The 8,119-nt window shown below is 43.0% G+C and overlaps 1 protein-coding gene across 2 annotated transcripts in view; it reads right to left on the minus strand.

Moving 5' to 3' along the window:
* Positions 1 to 7,886, minus strand: part of stat3 (signal transducer and activator of transcription 3 (acute-phase response factor)) — a 30,888-nt gene extending 23,002 nt beyond the window's left edge. For both annotated transcript variants that reach the window (XM_053239312.1, XM_026916393.3), the window contains exon 1: positions 7,646 to 7,886. The gene's annotated coding sequence lies outside the window, so the exon portion shown is untranslated. The remainder of the gene's footprint in view (positions 1 to 7,645) is intronic.
* Positions 7,887 to 8,119: the final 233 nt, after the last annotated feature.

Consider the following 8,119-nt stretch of genomic DNA (forward strand, 5'->3'; position numbering starts at 1 on the left):
AGCAGGTGGTTTTAATGTTACGGCTGATCGGTGTATACGAATAGAGTGGAATTTTTATTAGATATATTTGATCGGTATTTGTACAAACCGTAAGGTTGTCATTAAGCTTTTAGCAGAACTTAAATCCCAGTTCAGAACACTGTACTATTTGAAATCTGAAAAATGAGGAAGAATCATCTTTCAAATTCAAATCATCTAATATGAACTCTTGGCTTCAAACATTAAACGAGAAACTGCCAAAAACAAAACAGAAACCTTACACATCAGTGCACATCAAATTTATTTCGTTTCAGCAAAAGGCAAAAGCGACGCATCATCACAACAATAGTGAGAATAACAGCTGATAGCTGGGACTCTTGGTTTCCTAAAAGTGCGAGAAGTTTCGCAAGACTGTTACACAGAAATGGAGCAGCAGATTGCTGTAAGAATAGGACAGCCCAGCTCTCGTATCTCTAAACTGGTCTTTACTCACTTCCTGCACAATCTGGAGCTTTCCCTTCTAATTACTGAGGTCTCTGTTGAGGTTATGTGGGTTGGAAGTGTGCAGGGAACTTCCACTGCAGCGTACAATTTGGTCACCAGCACAAGAGTTACTTATCGACAAATATGTATGCAGGTCATCTTTGCTTTGCTACACCATCCACGATATTATACCTTAAAAATGTCAGATCTATCAGCAAGTCCAGGGGCCTTACGCACTTGAATTAAAGTTAAGAAAAGTTCTCAGCATCTGCATACAAACAGTATATACAAATTTATTTACAGTCGAAAGTACATCTTGCACTTTGTTGTGCGAAGGCGTAATTTGTAAATCAAATCAAACATTCTCACTGAAATGGACGACATGAACCAGTTTTTCTGCTCCGTCCATTACTTATCTCATTTACATATCCAGCAACAGATGCATACACAGATAAAAATGGCTCAAAAGGTAAAAGGGGAAATTTCGGTGAGTCCACCAATACCAAGTGCACCGGACCAATAAGCAGAAGCTTGACCTATATGTAAAAAAAGAAAAGAAAAGAAAAAAAAAAAAAACAATTAAAGCAAACTTATCCAAATTATTTAAAGATTTTGCACAAGCCATGGTTTCATTTTATCACGATGTAAGCATTACTCCTAATAAATGAATAAAAATCGGTACAATTCACGGCTCTTTGTGAATCACACACTGCTGCAACCACAGCCATTGGGGAATGTTTGTACGTCAGGTTGCGTTACGTAACACACATCGTCATGTCAAATTTGCATTCTGTTAATCATTACTTAGACATACTTGTGTGAAATACAAGTATACAGCCGATACTTTCCACACACTTGTGGTTAAATACTGATCTGGAGGTTTAAGAGGTTAAATTATTACAGCAGTTGCTTTGTAAAGAATAAAACCTCAATCAGGGAGGTGTGAAGTTGATTATTTTAAAATAACAGCACGTCCAGAAGCGTTTTATTCCTTTTGCACCACAGCAATTCCAATTTTTTAAATTTATTAAAGAATCCCATTTTTCATCTGTTTATAGTTACACTTAATGTTGTAGAATGCCCGTGAGACAAGTTAGTATCTGTTATCCCTTGCGTTAATCAGCACCTTCTGACTAACTGGATTCCAAAATTCAACACGACTGTACTGTAACGCAAACTCAATATAACATACTCAAAGTCTGCAAAATTACATATTTCTAAGCAGCCATGCTAACATCTCTCACCATCATTCTCATTTTCATTGTTTAACAGGTTGTAGTATCAGTCATGATCAAATCACAAAGTCTCGACCTCAAACACCTGTTAAACTGACTAATTCTCAGACTTTTATCTTTCCTCATCAGTGTTGTTTTTGTATAATCCCCACTGAGCAACAAAGGTTTTTGCTGGATTTCATATGAAACGGAAAAAAAAAAAAAATCCAACCACTAAAACCTTACCGTAACTTTTGTTACATTTCGTGAGAATTCTTGTGAATTTGCAACCGTAAGAGCATTACATAACTCATACATGAGGCCTAGGGTTTTTTTTTTTTTTCAGTCACAGCATGGTTTATCCGAGAGGCGTGGCACTCCAATTGAGGCTAAGATTGAGGTTATATGAAATCAGACCGCAGAGAGAAAGACAGCTCGACATTTTCAGCTCGCTGAAAGAAAAAAAAAAAAAAAAAAAAAGAACTCACAGGAGCCATGAACGAACTATTTCATTGTGTTCCTCTTATATCGAGAGCATTAGTGCTGATTCATCAATCACACATTAAAACACGCTCAGCACATACAGCCGGGTGACAAAGAAAAAAAAAACAACAAAATGTTTCAGTGAGTTTCACTAAGGTGCCTGGCCACCACCGCCTGCCACAGCAGCTTCAATGAGGGACAAATAATGTCATTTCAAAAGATACAGATAAAGATATAGACACATCACTCCAAAACCTCCAACAGTTGTTTAACTGGGGTGAGATCTTGTGACTGCGAAGGAAATTCCATTCTGTAAGATTTACATCAATTTCATCCTCGTCAAACCGTTCAGTAAACCTTCATGCCCTCATCCTGGAAGAGACCATGCCCATCAGGATAGAAATGTTTCATCATTTCATCACACCTATATGTTGGCACAAAGTTGGCAATTTTAGAATGCCTTAGAGGCCCAAACCCCCAGCATGAAAATGTCCCTGTGCACAAAGCGAGGTTCATGAAGACATGGTGCGTTAAGGTTGGAGTGGAAGAACTCGAGTGTCCTGCACCTCCCTGACCTCAGCCCCACTCAACACCTTTGAGATGAACTGGAACGCCGACTGCACCCCTGACCTCCTCGACATCCCAACATCAGTGTCTGATCTCACTAATGCTCTTGTAGCTGAATGAACACAAATCCCCACAGCCACGCTCCAAAACCGATCATAAAGCCTTCCCAGAAGAGTGGAGCTTATTCTAACAGCAAAGGGAGCAATATACGAGTATGACTGTCAGGTGTCTACAAACGTTTGGCTGTATAGTGTATGTGATGAAATGATCTGGCATAGTATTCAGTCTGCGGTTACAAAACACAGTGGGAGATGTCTGGGGAAGCTGGGGAAAGATCTTGCACAAAGGAAATAACTTTAATAAGCCTACACTTAGTGAATCAGTTGAATTCTCTGTTCACAGGCATGACGGATTTATTAGTGTCACAGATGTGAAGTCTGCTGGTAGGGCCTTGTTCTACCGCACAGACGTGATAAGTACACAATGTTCTTTTCTAAAACGAGCGCTGAACACATGCACTCATTTTAAATGCCGTGAAATGACTTGGGAGAGTTTCATTTTCTCATTCACTGTTTACAGAGTAAATGTGATCAAATCACCTCCGAGAGGTTCGCAATCCTTATTAAACTCCCGTAATATTCTGGCACAGCTGTAATAAAAGGACTACGGGTGTGTTAAAGTCTTGCATGAATACTTGGTAGAAAGGCACTTCTTTAGTGAAACACTGTCCATTTCTTTCTATAATATACTTTATATAATCAATTTCTACTTATTTCTAATGAAGTCATTACATAAAGACGACGAATCATACAGACAATGAGCAAAACCAAATCTAGATACCGACATCATTATAAAGCCAAACTACATACAGACGAGTGACAAATTAAAGGAAAAGCCAACTTACAGTTCCTTAGTAAGCGACCATGAGCTACAGGACAGTGTCAGTACACCTTGGTATAGATGCTACAAGTCTCTGAAACTGTGTTGCAGCGATAAACAGTATTTTCCAAAAGATTTTCCTTCGGCTGGTGTTTTGAGAATGGTGACGGAGAGCGCTATCTAACACGTCGCTCCAAAATCTCCCAAGTGTTCGACTAGATCAGGATCTGGTGATTGATGATTTAAATCCTCATCAAACCATTAAAGTGAGCACTCGGGCCCTGTGGATGTGGGCGGAGTCATCCAAGAGACCACGCCCCTCACTGTAGGACAAAGGTTTAGAAGTGTGCTGAGCAAAATAAAGTACATTCTTTTTAGAGCATAAGGGAAAACCTGGTGGCTCTGTTTTCATTTGTCACCTGTCTCTACGCGCCTTTTCAAGGCATGTATTTTGGGACATCCTGTAGTGCAACTTTAATTATAGCTCTGGCAATGAAAGTGTGCCAGAGCTGCCTATTCCAGTAACCATTTCCTCATACTGCAGGCTCACCAATTAGTGTGAAATGAAAAACACACTGAACTTATTCAACTCCCCTTCATTGTTTCGGTGCCCAAGTAAAAGAGGAAAAGAAGTGAAGATGTAGGCAGAGATAGAGTTATGGATAGAAATGTCTAAAAGTCTTAAATAAACTTGTGTGTGTTTGTGTTACTGATCTTTTCTATTTGTGTTGTGTTACATTTCTGTCATGTTACTTATCTGTCACAATCGCAATTATTATGTAAACTGATCTTTGAACTGAAGTTTCAAGTTCATGTTTACTGCCACAACGCCACACGCACTCAAACCTGAGGTCCACTTCCCACTTCTTCGAGAACTTCTTGGATTTATCATGAGCATTTTATCCGACCTAAAACGTCCTTTCACGTCGTAAAAAGAAGTAGGAGCTTCAGAAACAATTCTGATTGTTTAAGCAGGGGGGATAAATCAGAAATCCAGCCTGATCCTAAAGCTCTAGTGTGATGTCCAGTACCATGATTTGGTTGAAACCAAACTGAGTAAGCTTTTAAAAAAAAAAAAAAAAAAGATAGCTAATGTAATATAATAACGTATGGCAAGCTAGATCTCTAGCACATCACGTTTGTGCCCTCGACCAAGTCAGCAAGTTGCTGGTCAACGTTACGACGATGAGATGTAGCGTTCTGTTCTCGCATCACATTTAAAAGCTATTATTTGAGTCTGACTAGTGTCTTTACTTTCTCTCAGTATGTGTAACCGTGAAAGTTATGCCTGTGCATTTCCGTCAGTGTTTTCTGATTTAGAAAAGATCACTCATCGGTCATCCGTGTATGATAATTAATCCGCCTAGTGAAACCGTTCTACGGACGGCACCTCGGGTGATGTGTGTAGTGCAGCAGGCGTGGGAAAAAGCTCGGAAGCTCGCACTATAGCTACAGCATTGAGGGACGTCTCTGTGTACGTTTCAAACGAAAGTCAAGATAGACCTACGTATAGACCTACGTGCCAGCCACGGACACGGGGTTACGTCTCTAACCATCAGTCGTCCAGCCACGGACACGGGGTTACGCCTCTAACCATCAGTCTCCCAGCCATGGACACGGGGTTACGCCTCTAACCATCAGTCGTCCAGCCACGGACACGGGGTTACGCCTCTATCCATCAGTCGCCCAGCCACGGACACGGGGTTACGCCTCTATCCATAACTTGCCCAGCCACGGACACGGGGTTACGCCTCTAACCATCAGTCGCCCAGCCACGGACACGGGGTTACGCCTCTAACCATCAGTCGCCCAGCCACGGACACGGGGTTACGCCTCTAACCATCAGTCGCCCAGCCACGGACACGGGGTTACGCCTCTAACCATCAGTCGCCCAGCCACGGACACGGGGTTACGCCTCTAACCATCAGTCGCCCAGCCACGGACACGGGGTTACGCCTCTAACCATCAGTCGCCCAGCCACGGACACGGGGTTACGCCTCTAACCATCAGTCGCCCAGCCACGGACACGGGGTTACGCCTCTATCCATAACTTGCCCAGCCACGGACACGGGGTTACGCCTCTAACCATCAGTCGCACAGCCACGGACACGGGGTTACGTCTCTATCCATAACTCGCCCAGCCACGGACACGGGGTTACGTCTCTATCCATAACTCGTCCAGCCACGGACACGGGGTTACGCCTCTAACCATCAGTCGCCCAGCCACGGACACGGGGTTACGCCTCTAACCATCAGTCGCCCAGCCACGGACACGGGGTTACGCCTCTAACCATCAGTTGCCCAGCCACGGACACGGGGTTACGCCTCTAACCATCAGTCGCCTAGCCACGGACACGGGGTTACGCCTCTAACCATCAGTCGCCCAGCCACGGACACGGGGTTACGCCTCTAACCATCAGTCGCCCAGCCACGGACACGGGGTTACGCCTCTAACCATCAGTCGCCCAGCCACGGACACGGGGTTACGCCTCTAACCATCAGTCGCCCAGCCACGGACACGGGGTTACGCCTCTAACCATCAGTCGCCCAGCCACGGACACGGGGTTACGCCTCTAACCATCAGTCGCCCAGCCACGGACACGGGGTTACGCCTCTAACCATCAGTCGCCCAGTCACGGACACGGGGTTACGCCTCTAACCATCAGTCGCCCAGCCACGGACACGGGGTTACGCCTCTAACCATCAGTCGCCCAGTCACGGACACGGGGTTACGCCTCTAACCATCAGTCGTCCAGCCACGGACACGGGGTTACGCCTCTAACCATCAGTCGCCCAGCCACGGACACGGGGTTACGTCTCTAACCATCAGACCATCCCCGTGTACATTTTAACAATAACTGGAAATGTTAAGATAACCAGAATAGATCTGTTTATCTGATGAGATATAACAAAACACTACTGGCACACTTGAATTAAAACACACACACACCCCCCACCCACCCACACCTTCACAAGCGGGAAATAGAAAGAGCAGCACGTGAGAGCAGCATGACTCTGATTAAAACAACGACCAAAAAAAAATAAAAAATTCCAGCCATCTCGACTCTGCTCGGTCACGCTAAAGTAGCCATGTAAAATAAAAGTCCCCTAAAATACTATGAGTGACCAAAACCGAAAACGGAGGAGCACGAGGACCGGGCGATAAACAAGCGCGCGCGAGGATTCCCTCGGTCCAAATACTGGAAGCTGTGACGTCATGGGAGGGTATTTAATGAGGGACTACCCCCTGGTGACCTCAAAAAAAAAAAAAAAGAAAAAAAAAAAAAAAAAAAGGAGTTAGAGAGACAAAAAAGCGCGCATTTCTGCTTGCTTATAGCACATGTTATGAAATATTTATAAAGATCTGCATAATTTATGCAGCGGTTAGGCATGTCACGTGGTTTGCTTTTGTTTTGTTTTTTTTGTACAAGCAAATGTGTGTAAAAGTGTTTGATTTCAATTAGCAGATTTTGGGATAATGTCTAAAAATGTTAAGATATTTAGTCTCTCTGCACAATATAAGATTTAATATTATTTATATTACATTATTACATATTACTTTATTATTACTATTAATAATAATAATAATAATAATAATAATAATAATAATGATAATAATAATAATAAATATAACAATATGTGGTTTTAAGCCCTGATATCTATACCTATAAGATATCTACTGCACTGCATAAAGGTGGAAATAAAAAAAAAAAGCCAACCTTACAGAAACAGAACCATGTTTTAAGACATTCCTGTGTGTATAAAGTGGTTAAGATTTTTAAAGCACATGCTAACTGTAATATTTAAATAATTAATTATGAGCATTTCGGCTACACTGACACTCTGGCACTGACATGAGTCCAACTTTGACATGTTTATACACACGGTATGGTCTTTAATTAAACGTATTTCGATTTTTAAACACAATAAAACCATTTTAAAGATGTAAAAATGCTCATATTTTGTATCAGCGAGTGAGTTATTAAGTTAAAGAAGCAGACTGCCTGAAATGCGGTGGTTTTTCGGATGTCGCTACTTACCCTCTATGGATGTGGCTTGAAAAAAGGTGCAGGAAAAAAACTCGTTAAAGTGCAGCGACTCCTCCGTGGACACTTCCGTCAAAAAAAACGTATTCAAACCTGATATTTGTGTGTGTGTGTGAGAGAGAGCCTTACGAACAGACGGAACAACTAAACGACACCCGAGTTCTGTTAACTTTACAGCAGCAGCAGTAACATTAGTCTGTAGCGGTCTGTCTGTAAGGGGCTGTACCGTCCCAACTCCACGGTGATTGACAGGTCTTTGAGGAATTGCCGCGCGAGGGCGGGATGACATCCAATCAGAACATCGAAGAGGTATCAAGAGGCGGGGCTTAAAGCCAGCATGCTTGTATGCGCCTGTGTTTATGGCCCCGAGTCGGTTGGCTGTTCCGCATCTTCCCCCCTCCCTCCGTAGCGCTGTCGGCTGACGTTGTAGAGCGGAGGGTGCGCGGCTCAGTTCCCGGAACAGCTCAG

Source organism: Pangasianodon hypophthalmus, chromosome 13, assembly GCF_027358585.1.
Source record: "Pangasianodon hypophthalmus isolate fPanHyp1 chromosome 13, fPanHyp1.pri, whole genome shotgun sequence".
NCBI lineage: Eukaryota > Metazoa > Chordata > Actinopteri > Siluriformes > Pangasiidae > Pangasianodon > Pangasianodon hypophthalmus.